The sequence below is a fragment of the Lithobates pipiens genome, unplaced genomic scaffold (assembly GCF_037356315.1).
Source record: "Lithobates pipiens isolate NorthernLeopardFrog02 unplaced genomic scaffold, aLitPip1_a1.2 Scaffold_18, whole genome shotgun sequence".
Taxonomy (NCBI): domain Eukaryota; kingdom Metazoa; phylum Chordata; class Amphibia; order Anura; family Ranidae; genus Lithobates; species Lithobates pipiens.
This window is the reverse complement of record NW_027507758.1, coordinates 482183556-482200543: the sequence shown is the minus strand read 5'-3', so window position 1 is coordinate 482200543 and position 16988 is coordinate 482183556. Positions and strand designations below refer to the sequence as shown.

Below are 16988 nucleotides of genomic sequence, written 5' to 3'. Positions count from 1 at the left end.
TTTATTTTTTTTATTTGTTTAGCAAAAAATCCCAGTGGTGATTAAATACCACCAAAAGAAAGCTCTAGCTGTCTTTAAAAAAAAAAAATGATAAAAATGTAATTTGTGTGCAGTGTTGCATGACCGCGCAATTCTCATTCCAAGTGCGACAGTGCCGAAAGCTGAAAAAATTTACCTGGGCAGAAAGGCAGTGAAAGTACCCTGTATTAAAGTGGTTAATGTTTTACTTAGCTATACCTGCAAAATGTGCCAGCATGAAGTGATCTAGCAGAGCTTAAAAGAAAAGTATGTTTATTTTAATTTATTTATTTATTAATCATACTTACCTAGGTGGATGCATCTGTCCCCTGGTGCCTCTGAGACTGAGAACCAAGCGATCTATCACTCCTAATCGCTCGGTTCTCAGAGCTCCCCAAGCAGAGAGCTGCTGACTCTCAGTCAGCAGCTCTCTGCTCTGACCCCCCCCCCCCCATGCACTCACTGGAGTGCTGAGCTGTGGAGGGGATGGGAGCGTCTGGCTCAGGCTCTGTGGCTTGTTGACAGGCTGTGCCAGTCCAGGCATGTCACGATTTTGCCCTAGCAAAAGCTGCGTTACTGTGCACACGCGTGCGCATTGACGCACGTCTATTTACCGCTGGATGCCTGTGAAATGAAACGCGTCTTGATGAACCTGTGCACCTGTGGCCAGTTGCAGCGTCATGCGCAGTGCATCCATGACATTGCCCCCTCCATAAAGGCAACCTCCGGGTGCCCAACAGAACTCTTTTCTGAGGGTGGCTGTGAAAAAATGCCCGAATCAGTCTTGGGGCATGGACATCCTGCTGAGGTTCCCACGAGTTTTCCTCCGGACCATATCCTTTCCATTTAATAAGATACTGTAGTTGATTACCCCATCTTCTGCAATCAAGGACAGCCTCCACCTCATATTCCTTGTCCCTGTCGATTATTACGGGTTCTGGACGGCCGGATCCCCTGTCTGGGAAGGGGCTTTAGTAAGGACACATGGATAACTAGATGAACCTTGAGTGGATTCAGTAAGGTAAGTTTATAGGAAACTTTGTTTAATATTCTTTTAACCGGAAAAGGGCCAATAAATTTAGGTGCCATCTTTTTTGAAGGGCAAGCCATTCTGAGGTTGGTAGTTGACAACCATACTTGGTCACCTGGTTGAAGAGACAGTTCACCTCTTCTTTTCTGGTCGTATGCTTTCCTGTTGGTTGCCTGTGCTTTGACCATAGTTTCTTGCAGAAGCTTGCTATTTCATTTCAAGAAGTCGACAGTAGACTGTACTGCTGGGACTGGAGACTCCGGAACAACGTTAGGTAAGAAGACTGGGGGAAACCCATAGTTCACAAAAAATGGGGACTGGCCTGTAACAGAATGGCTGGTGTTGTTAAAAGCGAACTCTGCTAAGGGTAAGAGTCCTACCCAATCATCTTGAACAAATGTAGCGATACACTGGATATATTGTTCCAGGGTCTGGTTTATCCTCTCGGTCTGGCCATTAGTAGGTGGGTGGTAAGCAGAGGACATAGATCAATCTTCAAGGCCTTGCATAGTGCTCTCCAGAAACAAGAAGTGAACTAGACTCCAGTTCTGTCAGATACCATGTTTATTGGGATTCCGTGCAACCGGACAATTTCCTTGATGAAAACCCAGGCAGTTTCCATGGCGGAGTGTGGGTTTCTCAATGGTATAAAGTGGGCCATAGGTCAACGACTACGAAAATAGCCGTGCATCCTTCAGACAGGGGCAGTTCTACTATGAAGTCCATAGCAATCATGCTCCATGGTTGGTTAGGGATTGGTAGCGGTCTGAGAAGCCCCCAAGACTTGGTTCTAGTGGACTTGTTCTGAATGCAGACAGTTCATTATTTGACTTACTCTTTGCAGTGTTTCTCAAGTTTTGGCCACCAGAAAATTTGTTCCCAAATTTGGGCACAATTCTTCCATGAAGAACACTTCTGCCCAGACCTCTCAGACAGTAGATGGGTGACACATACCTTGGAGGTGAGCCTGATGTGTAGAGGGAGACCTCTCATACGGCTCTGGTAACGGGATCACTGGAGTGGGAACAGTGACCCTTGGAGCACATTGGGATATGAAAACCTGCAGGGTTTGCTTGGCTGAAGATGATGTCCGCTTGGCAGAGACAGGAACAGGCTTGGTTGTGGCTGCAGGAACAATGAGAAGCAGCAGGCAGATGCGCACAGATATAGGACTGTAGGCATGTGCAGCAGCAGGCAAGTGCGCACGGATGCAGGACTGTAGGCAGGTGCAGCAGCCAGCAGGTGCGCACAGATGCAGGACTTTAGTCAAGTGTGCACAAGCGCAGGACAGTAAGCAGGAGCAGGGTCAGACAAGCCAGGTCATAAGAGCGGATCAATCAGACAGAAGTGGCAGGCAGAGAATGGTCAAACTTCAGGCAGGATTGGCAACAGGAGATCAGACAAACAGGTACACAGAGCAGGTCAAAGGCAAGCCAAGGGGTCAGGATTGAAGACAGCAGCAAGGTTAGGAGAGCCAGGTTAACACTGAAGCAGATGCAGGTTCAGGATCGGGTTACAGAATGAGCTGCAGATCAGACAGCAACACATCTCAATGAACCCATGTGCCTGTGGCCAGTTAAAGTGGCGTGCGAGGTGGGTCCATGACAGTTGGGTGTATCCGGGTCCCACTGGTTTCCACAAGTTCTGTTCTGAAGGCACTGCTGGACATCTTCCAATGTCAAAGGGAAGTAAGCATAATATGTCTTCTGCTGCATTAAGTTTCCTTGGCCAACCACCAGTGTTGATTTTCTTAAAGAAAACATTCCTAATTTTCGTCAGTGGTATATTTCCAGTGATGAAAACTATGACAAAAATCCATTCCATTTTTGTCAATGAACAAAAATGTGAGGGAGGGACGTTTACCCACGTGAACTTCTGGTTTCCTTGGCGATCCGCCTGTAGAGCCCATGAGTGCTTCCCCCCTCCCAGTAAGCAAGGTAGCGACCATAGTGTGCTTAGTGGTGTGGCATGCTTGGCACTGTGCAGCAATACAAGCCTCCTCAGACAACTGTCGAGAGCACTGTGCATTACAGGCCTCCAGAGAGTCTCGACTCTGGGCCATCCAGAGCACTGTGTAGCATTACAGGCCTCCTCAGACGACCATCCATAGCATTATGCATTACGGGCCTCCTGAGTCCAGAGGACCAGAACACTGTGCATTACAGGTCTCCTCAAATTGCCCAGAGCACTGTGTATGATTACAAGCCTCCTCAGACTTCCCAAAGCAATGTGTAGCATTAAAGGCCTCCTTAGACCTCCCGACCACTGTGTCTGTGGTCCTCCACATTGCCGTTTCTTTGTGCTTCTTCAAAAGAGCTTCAACACCATGTCTTGAAATCCCAGTCTGCTTTAAAATCTTTGCCTGGGAGAGACCTTGTTGATGCGGTGTAACCACCTTGTGTTGCTGTGCTCAGTCTTGCCATGGTGTATGACCTGTGACACACCCCACAACCTCACCTTAGTAGCAGAATTTGGCTGTTTTTCACCCGGTTTTAAGCATCGTACACAGTTAATATTTTGACCTTTTGTAAATTATTTTGTCATGTAGAGCTTGATGAAATAACAACTGAACTCTCCAAGTATTTTCATTTCTTGTCAGTAGAAGAGAAGAATCAAATCGGCCGCACATCCAATAAAATCACCTTTATTTAGACATATTCAAGAAATACTCTCCACACTACATTCAAGGGAACATAGCACTCCAGCTAACGTGTTTCACGCCAACATCAGCTCTTAGTTTTAGCTATACATGCAGTGTTTAGGAGATATTTACTTTAGTAGCAGCCAGGGACGTCACCGGTGCACTGCACCCTTAATAAACCGCATGCAGTCCATTGAGAGGGCTGTGGCGCAGCTGTAACGTAATTGGCTCGGCCATTCAAATGCTATAGGAAGAGATCAAGGCAATGTACATAGAAGAAGCAAGCGACTTTCTTGAACTCAGAGACAAGTAGAAGCACTCACAATGGATTGTTGGTTGAGTGTTGGTCTGGGGTCTAAATGAGCATTAACATATTTTCCGTCACTACAATGTGTTTGAATTTTGACAATATTTTCTGTCTGATCAGCTAGGTAACAATACAATTTTTGCTTCTTTATTCTCATGCATCTTTCTTTTTCTTGTAGCCCAAGTAATAACCTGGAAACTAGACTGTGCAGGTTAAAACTGGACAGGTGAGAACTTTCTAATTATATTCCTACCCAAAAAGAAATGATCAAGCATACCTACTAACTTTCTTCGTCCTGTGTGAAAGCAATTTTCACACTTGAAATTAAAGAAGCCATGTAAGTGTGGTAACGATTTTTGAAAGCTCAGCATTTAGAGGCTGCAAATGCTGGTTTGTGTTTTTAAAAGAAGTTTTCTGGCAGGAAAAAAATGCTCCTAAAAAAACTGTACAACACCTGTACACAAAAACGCTCCATATGAGCATTTTCTTGGACCTTTTTTGAGCCCAACATGCATTGAACATTGCAGTTTTTTTTTTTTTTTGGGGGTAAAAAATATTCCAAAAAACAGCCTTACCCCAATAAACTTTTATACTGTATATACTATACTAAATGAAAGGTCTTTATCACATGAATACATTTTTTTTTCTGGTGCAGTAATAGCCTTGTTCCTAACCCCCAAAGCTAGAGGATCAGTGTATCACTTTATTAGTCTAGATATTCGCTCTGAAACAATCTTGGTCTTAAAAGGAGCACAAATTTCCCACTACCATAGCTTCTCAAGTCACTGGGACACACTAGTCACCCAGTCACAATCAGGTAATTTATGGTGACATGTCTTTCTCACCTCACAAAACTGTAAAATACTGTATTCTCACAGCAAAGGGGCCAAGGAGCTCCATCAATTGCAGCCACTGTGCCCATCAATTGCAGCCACTGTGCCCATCAAATTCAGCCATTGTGCCATCAAATGCACCCTTGCAGCCACTGTGCCCATCAAATGCAGCCACTGTGCCATCAACCTTTTTTGAAGCCTATTAGAGCCTATGGCTCTAATCAGGTTCTTGAAAAACACCCCCCCCCTGCCCCGCCTCTGTAATTCAGGCACCTGGCATCCAAAAAGGGGCCAGACGCCTGAATAGGGAGTGGAGTCGGCGGCCATGAATAGATTCATGCAATGCATGAATCTATTCATTAGTCATAGAGGAGGGTGGCTGGAGAGAGGGAGCAGCCCGTGCGCCCCTAATGGACACACCGCCACTGATTATATGACTGCTGAATAAAACCTTGAAACCATTCTAGAGATCCTTGGTGTGCTGGTGAAATACTTCTCACTTTGAATTTCTTCAGTTTATGCCCGTTGGTGGCACTGTGGCACCCTCTTAAATTTACGGCCATTTTCAGGATTCATCTCCTGCACCCTCTTCTTTGCCTACCCTGACCTTCCCTCTCCTCCATTGCCTTCATGCGCTCCACATTCCTGAATTGTCAGAATTTCACATATAAAAAAAGAATGCTTGTAGTTGTCGATCCCAGATTCACCTCGTACATGTTTTATGTCATTGGCCATGTGGTGTGTCTATGTGTGCACAGCTAGTAATTATTTTGTGGCTGCAAATATGACCTGTAGGTTTGTAAAGTTCACCATCCCTGTGATGTGCTGACTTCCTCCTGGGGCTGCTTATTATGAGGGGCTCCCACCATCCCTGTGCTATGCTGACTTCCTCCTGGGGCTGCTTACGGTGCAGGTGTCAGTGCTGTATATCACGGTGCTGGTCTCAGTGCTGTATATCACGGTGCTGGTCTCAGTGCTGTATATCACGGTGCTGGTCTCAGTGCTTTATGTCACGCTGCTGATGTCAGTGCACTCTATCATGGTGCAGGTGTCATTGCTGTATGTCACGCTGCTAATGTCAGTGCTCTCTAGAGGTCGACCAAAAAAAAAAGGGCTAACTTGCGTTTGAAAGACCGCTGCGCAAATACCGCATCACATAAAATATTGCAACAACTGCTATTTTATTCCCTAGGGTCTCTGCTAAAAAAATATATCACTTTTTTGGGGCTTCTGAGTGATTTTCTAGCAGAAAATACTGGATTTTTACTTGTAAGCAACAAGTGTCAGAAAAGATTTAGTCTTTAAATGGTTAAACTGAGAACTTCTACATATGGAGTTCAGCCCATTGAAGAAGAAACATTGTATCACTTTGATCTTTTCTTGGCAGCCTGCCCAGAGAGGAGGAAAGTCCTTCACTGATGTCTTCAGGCAACTTGCATTGACTTCTATTACAGAAGTCTTTTGCAAGTCATAATAAGCATAATGACTGAGTCGTCGTACGAAATCCGGAATTCGTAAACAAAAGTTCGTATTCCGTACAGAATTCGGACGCACGGCAATTCGTATTTCGGATCTTCCCAAACGTACGAATTTTTGGAAATTCGTACGAATTTGCGATTCGTACGAAACGAATCGCACATGTGTACAAATCTGTGGATCCTATATTCTGCTGAAAAAAGGAGGCCAGAAGAGACTATATCGGGTCTGGGTGCCGCAAAAGGGACAACCAGAATGGATTTAGTTTCCAGGTGCACCCCTTCCTAACTGCCCCCAGACCAATGTCCACAGAGAACGGTGAGTGGTCAGAGATTCGTCTGGCATGATATTCCGAGGAGACAATCAGAGGTAACATACATTCATTCCCCAATCCCAGATCAATGCGAGCTAAACCCCCCACAGAGGCTGATTGAAAGGAGAACACCCTAGCATCGGGGTTATGCATCCTCCACACGTCCGTGAGGCCCAGCTCCTGGAGAAGGCGTGCAAACGGCGTAGTCCGTTGCCTAGTCTGAGACCCAACCCCCCACGACACCCAATTTGTCCCGCTCTATGTCAAAGTAATTAATTTGGTGTTTTTGCTACTGGTCACTGGAAGTTCAACATGGCACCTCATGGCAAAGAACTCTCTGAGGATCTGAAAAAAGAATTGCTGCTCTACATAAAGATGGCCTAAGCTGTAAGAAGATTGCCAAAACCATGAAACTGAGCTGCAGCATGGTGGCCAGGACCATACAGCGGTTTAACAGAACAGGTTCCATTAAGAACAGGCCTTGCCATGGTTGACCAAAGAAGTTGAGTGCACATGCTCAGCGTCATATCCAGAGGTTATCTTTGAGAAATAGACTTATGAGTGCTGCCAGCATTGCTGCAGAGGTTGAAGGGTTGGGGGGTCAGCCTGTCAGCGCACAGACCATGAGGAGTACAAAGACAAGTATCCACCAGCTCTGTGATGTTGTCATGGAGGAGTGGAAGAGGACTTCAGTGGCAACATGTGAAGCTCAGGTGAACTCCATGCCCAAGAGGGTTAAGGCAGAGATGGAAAATAATGGTGGCCACACAAAATGTTGACACTTTGGGCCCAATCTGTACACTCACTACTGTACATTGTAGCAAAGTGTCATTTCTTCAGTGTTCTCACATGAAAAGATATAATAAAATACTTACAAAAGTGAGGGGTATACTCATTTTTGTGAGATACTGTACGTGACCCGGATGGTTTGTGTATACTTGTTAGCTATGGCCCTTACCGGCAGCTGGGTTTTTCTATTTGTGCTCACCGACAGTCCAAGGAAAGTCCTGTGGCCTCTGCTGCAACAGTTTTGTAATGGCTCAGCAGTCAATTGTTCAGGCATATGCTATCAGGGGTCGGGCACCTCCCTTACCCATTATGGCATATTCCACAAGGGTGATTGGTGCCTACTGGGCGTTCCAGCATCAGGTGTCTGTGTCTCAGGTTTGCAAGGTCGTCTTTGTAAACCTTTAACAAATATTGCATAGTTAGTGTCTTTGTATCTTTGGATGCTTGTTTTGGCATCAAGGTTTTGCAGCTCACTGTTTGCGGTTCTTGTTGCCCTTTTAGGGGTTAATTTGGGTGGTTGGCATGTTTACCTGGTGGTTCCATTTTTGTGTGTTTTCCCACCCCTCATTATGGGCACTGTTTTGAGATGTCCTTATGGTCAAGAAATTAAGAGCTGTGTTCATCAATAAAAGTAAGAGAAAACAGGATTTTTGTTACTCACCATTAAATTCCTTTCTCTGAGTTCACTGACAGACACCCACCCCTCTCAACAGGAAGAAATCCCAGAAAAATAAAGCTAAGAAACCACAGGTCTCAGCAGGAAACTAGGTTCTTACTCCTTAAAAACCAGTCAGAAACAACGGGCTTGCCTTTATCAAAGAGGGGATTTTATGCAGTACCAGCTAGGACTATCCATAGGCTGTGCTGTGTTTTTTTTTTCTGCCTAGTGTCCTGCTCCTGTTGGTGGTGCTACAACCCTATGGTCAAGCATAGAAGAGCTGTGTCCCTCAATGAACTCGGAGTAAGGGAACCCTCGCTTCTCTTCCTTGCCTCTCAACGGCACCGGCATTGCAAGTGTAGGCACTCGGCTGTGACAACTTGCAGCTTCACAACCAGGTGTGCACATGTGTGTGCGTGAACGAGTCAAGCAGTGATGCCCCTTTGGTCAGGCAAACTTCTGGGACCTATGACATGTCCCAGAAGATTGCAAGGAGGGAGGGGAAAGGAGAACTGTTAAAACGGTCAGATACCTGCCCCCACCCACAAAAAAAAAATGACATGCCAAATGTGGCATATTTGGGGGAAGGAGTGATTAGAGCGGAACTTCCCCTTTTGGATGGAGCTCCGCTTTAATAAGTATCTAAACACAAGAATGGAACTTAAACCTGAATGTCTAAAGAGCTAACTACATTTGTAAAACATCCTCTGTTGTGGTGGGGCTTTGATTCTATGGGTTCTGATTATGTCAGAGTACCTTAGACACGCAGGAGTGAAGATGTTGCAAAGAATGGTGTAGCAGTGCAATCCTGCAGGTGGAGTATCTGCTTTCACAGTCCCTTAGGCATAAAGGAGCAGTCAGTCCCTATAGTGTGGGCGTAGCCCCACTGTACTAGATTGATAATTATTGGCTTCATGAGCAAAACGCCTTATATATGTACCATTACCCCTGTTAGTCAATTATATAAACACATTATTCTAATAGGTCTTTCTAGGTACATTCAAGTTATAACTACTATGAAAGAAGTCATCTAAAATTTCACAGCTTTTTTTTTTACATCATATGCAGTAAATATAATCATAAAGTTAAACCCACACATTAAGGGTACCTCTATCCAATCACGCTTAATTGTTCACAGCAATCAAGGTTGTGGGTCTAATTTTCCCAGGTCTAAGTTGGTATTACATCTAATCTAAATTTCACACTGTTTTTTGTAATGAGCAAAATATTATGTCAACCCGGGATTTCTCTCTCTGCATTTAATTTCACTTTTTCAGGAGAATATTTTATGGTGGGTATAAGGCTGGGTTTACACTTGTGCGATGTTAGACATTGCATGTGATTCGCACCGCACTGCTATGCAGATCACATGCGTTGTCTGTGCGATGCAATTTCAGCCATATAGATTATATGGCTAAATTCGCATCCCATTCGCACCAAGATGGTGCAGATCCCTTTTTTTTGTCCGCTCTTGAATTGGATCGTATGGGTATGATCTGTGAACCAATCTGGGGGTGGCATTAACTTTCTTTTCTTTTGACACCCACAGTGGTTTGCCAATGTCAGTGTGAACTGCAGCAGGAGACATATGATGCGAGAATATGAATATATATATATATATATATATATATATATATATATATATATATATATATATAATGTGTGTGTGAACCGGCCACTTAATCATCAAAAATTGATCAACCAAGGTTTATATACATCGGAAAGTAACCAGCCAATGTAAAATTACCGTGCCATACTCTTGTGAGCGAACCTCACTCGCTCCAACAGTGGGGAAGGGAAAGGAGGGGGAGCCCACAGAGGATACCACTTTAACCTGATGTAATGAAATTTAGATGTAGATCACCATATCAACTTTATAGCTTTACACTATGATCCCTAGTTGTTAGCTTAAATATGGATCAGTAACAAATCAAGCTTGCCTGTTGTTTTTCAAGGGATAATTGGATCCACTAGGGTCCCCCAAGCCAACCCACTGTCTGTATTAAAATAATTGACTCAACAAAAGTCTCCCCGATCACTATATAAAAAAGTACTCAAAGTAAAATATACCCCTCTACATTAAAAGAGAAGTATGGACTGAGAAAAAAAAAACATTTACACTCGCCTACATGGATCTAGCATCTAGCTGATGCTGCATCTGTCCCTCACCAGCTCCGCAGTGAGAACTGAGCGATCAAACGCCGCTGATCGCTCAGTTCTCCCCCTCCGCTCTGAACAGCGAGCTGTGACGGTTATGCCGCGTACACACGAGCGGAATGTCCGACAGAAAAAGTCCAACAGGAGCTTTTCATCGTATATTACGATTGTGTGTATGCCCTCATCTTGCGTCGAAAATTCTGACTGAAGTAGAAATGGAACATGTGCCAAATATTTCCGACGGAACCAATCTCCCCTAGACAGTCCCCCCCCCCCCCCCTTCAGTTAGAACACAGAGAGGGAACACAATTAACCCCTTGATCGCCCCCTAGTGGTTAACCCCTTCCCTGCCAGTGAAATTTTTACAGTAATCAGTGCATTTTTATAGCACTGATCGCTGTATAAATGCCAATGGTCCCAAAAATGTGTCCAATGTGTCCACCATAATGCAGTCCCAACAAAAATCGCAGATCACTGCCATTACTAGTAAAAAATAATAATAAAAATGCCATAAAGCTATCCCCTATTTTGTAGACACTATAACTTTCGCGCTAACCAATCAATATACACTTACTGCGATTTTTTTTTTTTTACCAAAAATATGTAGAATAATACATATCGGCCTAAAATTAGGAAAAAAAATGTATATATATTTTAGGGGGATATTTATTATAGCAAAAAGTAATAATGCGTTTTTTTCAAAATTGTCACTATTTTTGTTTATAGCACAAAAAATAAAAACCGCAGAGGTGATCAAATACCATCAAAAGAAAGCTCTATTTGTGGTAAAAAAAAAAAAAGGACTAAGGGGACCCCCAGGCATGATATTTAAAGAAATATTTCATTTTCATTGTTTCACTGTAAGCATTATTAAAATCAATGCACCTGAAAAAACAGTTGTTTAAAAACTTAAGCTTAGGTGCATGCTTTGGCCAATTATCAGACATCAGTGCCCTGCAATCTTGCAGTGCATTATGGGGCGTCAAATTTCCTGAAAACCCCCATAATGTTCGGTATTCGGCGAACGGGCGAACACCTGATATTCGAGTTGAACTTATGTTCGACTCGAACATTGGGCCCATCCCTAGTCTCACCCTGCTCTGCACATGCTTAGCTGCTCTCCATTTTTGGGCACTGCTGAGTTCGTAGAGGCTGATCTGCTGACTGTCTTAAAGCGGAATTAACCACTTCAGCCCCAGAAGATTTTACTCCCTTCCTGACCAGAGCACTTTTTGTGATTCGCACTGCGTCGCCTTAACTGACAATTGCATGCTCCTGCGACGTGGCTCCCAAACAAAATTGATGTCCATTTTTTCCCCGCAAATAGAGATTTCTTTTATTGGTATTTGATCACCCCTGCGGTTTTTATTTTTTGCACTATAAACAAAAAAAGAGTGACAATTTTGAAAAAAAAACCACATTATTTTTAAAAATTTTCTATAACAAATATCCCTCAAAAATATATATAAAAAAATGTTTTCCTCAGTTTAGGCCGATACATATTCTACATATTTTTGGTAAAAAAATAAAAAATAAATCGCAATAAGTGTGTATTGATTGGTTTGTGCAAAAGTTATAGCGTTTAAAAAATAGGGGATAGTTTTATGGCATTTTAATTAATATTTTTTTGTTCTACTAGTAATGTAGGCGATCAGCGATTTTTATCATGACTGCGACATTATGGCAGACACGTGGGACATTTTGGACACATTTTTGGGACCATTGTCATTTATACAGCAATCAGTGCTATACAAATGCAATGATTCCTGTGTAAAAGACATTCAAGCAGCGGCGGCCAGTCCATTACTTCCTGGTTTTCTGTGTTCTCAGTGGAGAGGGGAGGGGCCTCCCCTCTCCACTGAACACATGGGATTAGTCCTCACGGCGGCCATCTTTTTGTAGCCCGCTGGAAGTGACTTTGTTCTCACACTGAGAACAAAGCACTCGGTCGGGCAGATGCTGGTCGGCGCGATCGATTGCGCCACAAAGCATCTCCAAACCCCGCCAATGAAGCGCCACGTCTGCAGTCTCGTGATTGCATAGACGTGGCGCTTACCATAGTGCACTGTGTCCGGCGCCCAGACACAGTGCACTTAGTTAAAGGGCATTGTTTTTTTTTTTTTTTTCTTAAAGGGGCCATTTAAAAAAAAGTTATTCATTTTTTTTGTTACTACAGCAGGGGGGCGGCGCCCAGGCGCCCCTATGGACGGGCCGCCACTGGGGGTATATGTGAACAGGGGTACAGAGGGATAAGTACCCAATATCTTCAAACATATATTGAATACCTTCCCACCAAGGCCTCAACACACAGACCAAAATACAGCATATAATCTTTACATTCAGAAACACAGTATGAAGTCTAGCATATACTCAATGGCTCCCCCTGGGTTGTAATTCAGAGTTCAGCTTATGAGTGTAACAGCAATGCTTAGGAAAAGAGTAAGACGGCAAAAGTTATTTCAACTCCAGATATCTTCAGATAGCCTGATGTTTAAACTGCAGTATTTGTAATCCACAAAGACGGAGGAAAAGAAATGCTGAAGATGGCTTAATTGAAGAAATATCACCACTTGTAGATTTCTCTTTATATGTGAGTGCAAAAACAGTACTGACTTACAGCGCAGGGGAACAGACAAGCCCCCCAAAGTCTAGCTGTATGATGCCTGTGGAAAAGTAGATTCACTTCCTAACTATAGTAGCAAACCCTTGGCTACATGTATAAATGTGGAGGAATAATAAAGTGCAATAAACAAGTATTGAAATCAATCAATATGGCAATTGAGTCATTAGGCTGGTATAATGCATATAAAATTCAAAATGTAAAGTACATCAACAAAAAATGAAACAGAATGGAGTTATGAAAAACCGTGCTATAATTAATAACAGTGAATCAATAACCTTGAAGTGAACCCAGGTGAGAGCACAGTAGAAGAAAACATTTCTCCCTTAACCACTTAAAGACCGACTCACGCCGATATATGTCGGCAGAATGGCACGGCTGGGCAAAGTAACGTACCTGTAGGTTACTTTGCATTTCCCGCTGTGCGCGCCTGTCACGAGCTCCGTGGCTGCGCCCGCAAGACCCACGGACTCAATGTCTGCTGGGTGCCCCCATCGTGTCACAGAGCTGAAGAATGAGGAGATGCCAGTATAGACACAGCATCTCCCCTTTCTGCCTAGTGACAGGACACTGGTCGTCTGCTCCCTCTCATCGGGAGCAGCAATCAGTGTCGTGTCACTGCTAGCCCATCCCCCAGACAGTTAGAATAATCACTCCCTAGGATACACTTAACCCCTTCCCCGCCCCCCTAGTGGTTAACCTCTTCACTGCCAGTAACATTTTTACAGTAATCAATGCAATTTTATAGCATTGATCTCTGTATTAATGCCAATGGTCCCAAAAATGTGTTAAAATTGTCCGATGTGTCTGCCATAATGTCACAGTCACAATAAAAATCGCTGATCGCTGCCATTACTTATAAAAAAAATATATATAACTTTTGCATAAACCAATCAATAAACACTTATTGCAATTTTTTTTTACCAAAAATATGTAGAAGAATGTGTATCGGCCTAAACTGAGGAAAAAAAATATATTTTTAATATATTTTTGGGGATATTTATTATAGCAAAAATTCAAAAATATTGCTTTTTTTTTTCAAAATTGTCCCTCTATTTTTGTTTATAGCGCAAAAAATAAAAAAACACAGACGTGATCAAATACCACCAAAAGAAAGCTCTATTTGCGTGAAGTAGTACCGAATCGCAAAAAGTCACCTGGTCATTTGGCAGCCAAATGGTCAGAGGCTGAAGCGGTTAATGTGCGGCCCACCACCATAGAGTAAATTGGGCACGCTTACCAAAAGATGTGGACTCATACTGGTGTGTATTGAGTCAAACAAGCATGTGTGAGGTGATACCTCAACCATATGAAAAAATAAAAAAAGAGGGACAAGAGAGTCCCAAGAAAGCAAAAAAAAAGGGGAAGGATTAACTACGGCTTATGATAAAAAAAAACACAAAATAGGCTTTATTGAAACGTGTGGGGGGATTACATATACCAAGATTCAATAATATGCAATAAAAAAGTGTATCCTAACTAACACAATATATCTCACTAAATTAAACCAATATATAAATTATATAATTATATATATTTTTTCTTGCATATATTTGAATCTTGGTATATGTAATCCCACCCCCCACGTTTCAATAAAGCCTATTTTGTATTTTTGTATCATAAGCCCTGGTTGATTCTTCCCCTTTTTCCTTTTTTTGCTTTCTTGGGACTCTCTTATCCCTCCTTTTTTTATTTTTTCATGTAGTGATTTTTCTTATAGGGCAGGTATCCCATCTATTACTGACAAATCGGCTGATACTTTATTAATTTATACTCATATAGGTGAAAGTGGATTCTAGGACATTTTTTTTTTTTTTCTGATACCTCAACCATGTCCAGCTGTATCGGATAGAATAGATGGTATGGGATCACCCCATTGCCGATTGAATGGAGAGGTTCCACTTATAACGAATAGGCTCTCAATGCACAGCAGACACCAATAGGAAAGGACGCTCCTGGACATATATGTAGGGAATAAATGGTTACACATAGTGTAAAACTGTATAAAATGCGTTTTATTGTAAAAACAGATGTACACTTACAAAAATCCACTTGAATAGTGCTAAATGGTCCAACGATAAATCGGAAAGGATTGAAATGACTCCACGAGCATCACCCTTTGTATTATACCAGCCTAATTGCTCAATTGCTATATTGGTTGATTTTAATACTCGTTTATTTCACTTTATTTTTCCTTCACAATTATACACAAAATACCAGCATATATATCAACTTTATCGGCACACCCTGATTACTATGTTCCTGTGCCGATCCCCCCCCCCTACTGCCAGGCTTCCCCCTGCCTTTTCGGCCCCCCGCCCTGTATTCCTATTGGCTACTCTCTTCTCCTTTCCCCCACCCTCCTCTGCTGCAGGGGATGTTTCAGGATAGAGAGCAGGGAAAGGGGCCAGTAAATATGTAATTTACTAGCCCCTTCCTTTTTTTAAATGAACACACTCACTCACTGTGTTCATTCATAACTGAAGTATAGTAAACTGTGTTTCCTACAATTCCGTTTGTGAATGAACAGGAAACCACTCGGCACAGAGGACTTCTCATTCATTCACTGCCTCATGCAGCTGAGGCTGCAGAGAAAGGCATATGTGTGTTTGAGTTTTGAGGGTGCACACCCTAATGCAATAGGCTGCCCACACCTATGTTTATCGGTGACATGTACACATCCCTATGGGCTCTCCCTCTCAAATCAAAATTGGAGGAGATGACATGTGCCCAAGGGATCCCTAACCCCCCACTCCCATTCCAGGTAGATATTTGCACATAGGCACATCACTTGTCTGAATACATTTTTACTCGCACCTTAATTGCAAATTCATAAATGATTATAATCAACAATTTACATCAATATATAACCATTGATAATGTTACACTTCAATCATCATTCAGCATTGACAGTAATCTAGTGCATCAGGGATCAATGTGTGAGCCCACCTCTTATAGAAATGATTTGAAGCTAATGGATAAATTGAACCTGATATATTGTTGCTCAGAGTTTATGTATCCATTTATCCTCCCTCTGTAGAAATGATTTGTCCCAGTAGTCCTCCTCCCAAGAGGTCTGCATGTACTCTTTCCAATGCTAGAATATTCATTCCTACTTCTCTATAACCATGATTTAGTATAGTATATTCAATATATACCTCAAAATCACCATTTGAACTGTGTGAGAGAAATGTTAATTTTTCAGAGGGTTCAGCGCTAATTGTAATTTATTTTATTAATCTGTTGATGTGGTGGTTGCATTAGTTTTATTTTTTTATAAGTTTTTTTTTTAACCAAATTTTTCACTTAGTAACCCTGCCACTTTTGTATTTCCTGTACTGAGGTGGAAAAGTTCAGTCACTGTAGTGTAATTATGGGGGAATAACATGCTTATCACCGTAACATAGAGGGAGGTGTTCTGTAGTTTACAGAAGTGAACTGGGTAGGGCTGATTGGACTCTTTGGGATTTCAGTGCAGCACAGACAAGAGTACACAGGATGTTTTCAACATCGCTGGATTTCAGGCAGGATCAGCAGGTATTTTTTGCACTTATCTTATAGATATAACAAAACTATTTTAATTATACGTTTAACAGCCCAAAAAGTAGCAAATAAAAGAGTTTGATTGTTAGCTTTTGCATACACTTTAAAGTAAACCTGTGCCCTGCCCATGCTCTAGTCTCCAAACTTTCTAAACAAAGGGCCAGTTTACTGTCCTTCAGACTTTAGGGGGGGCCGGACTGTGGCCATTGGGAGTAAAAATTGTCCTGGCATCAGTGGCAGCAAACAATTCATCGTTGGTGTTAGTGGTAAGAATAGTGCCCTATCCTTGGTGTCAGTTGGAGGAATAGTGCTCCATTGTTGGTGTCAGTGGTATAGTGTCAATCATTGTTATTAGTGGGAGGAATACTGCCCAATCATTGGTATCAGTGGTAAAAATAGTGCCCCATCATTCGTGTCAGTGGAAGGAATACTGTCTCATCATTGGTGTCAGTGGCAGGCATAGTGCCCTATCATTGGTGTCAATTAGAGAAATAGTACCCCAAAGTTGATGTTAATGGGAGGAATAGGGTTTTGTATCAGTTTTGTATCAGTGGAAGCAAAAGTGCCCCAAGGGCTGGAAAATGGCAAGAAAAAGCCGCATCT

General features: G+C 42.6%; 1 long non-coding RNA gene across 1 annotated transcript in view; it reads left to right on the top strand.

Annotated features, from left to right (window-relative positions):
• The window catches only part of LOC143988680 (uncharacterized), a 79389-nt gene that overhangs the window by 36120 nt on the left and 26281 nt on the right, over nucleotides 1-16988 (top strand). Inside the window, exon 2 of the long non-coding RNA XR_013276893.1 lies at nucleotides 4175-4222. This is a non-coding gene — a long non-coding RNA (uncharacterized LOC143988680). The remainder of the gene's footprint in view (nucleotides 1-4174; nucleotides 4223-16988) is intronic.